Here is a 471-nt window from a genome sequence, read left to right as displayed (position 1 = left end):
ATTTCTATAATCTGTTGCCGTTATAGTAATAGATGTTATGTTTTATTCCCTTGTCCACTTACTGGTCAGTCTCCTGTGGCGTCCTCGGGCCGCGGGCTGTGTGGAAACCCCGTGTATGATTGATGCCAGAAATAAGGACACATTTCTCATTCTTTCTTTCCCTGTGTTTTGTGGTCCTTTGGAGAGACTAATGGCGCAGATAGAGAAGTTGCGTGTCCGCTGGTTGAGTTGTGCGCACGCACACGCACACACGATTCAGGAAAGGATATAAAAAGGAGGTAGTTGCCAGTGTTGTGTGTGTGTGTTTTCCCTTGAAATTTCCTCTTGGTCTGTCATCGCTGTAGTTTGGTTGTGGGTTTGGGGGGTGGGGGGAGGTGGGAAGGAATCTCTCTCGAGCTCCTTTTGAAGGGTGAAGATTCCCTGTGACATTTTCCCGAGCGAACCGGAATTGCGTGGACGGAAAAGTTTAGA

Source organism: Penaeus monodon, chromosome 30 (genome assembly GCF_015228065.2).
Source record: "Penaeus monodon isolate SGIC_2016 chromosome 30, NSTDA_Pmon_1, whole genome shotgun sequence".
Taxonomy (NCBI): domain Eukaryota; kingdom Metazoa; phylum Arthropoda; class Malacostraca; order Decapoda; family Penaeidae; genus Penaeus; species Penaeus monodon.
The sequence above is the reverse complement of the archived record's forward strand: the minus strand, read 5'-3'. Positions refer to the sequence as shown.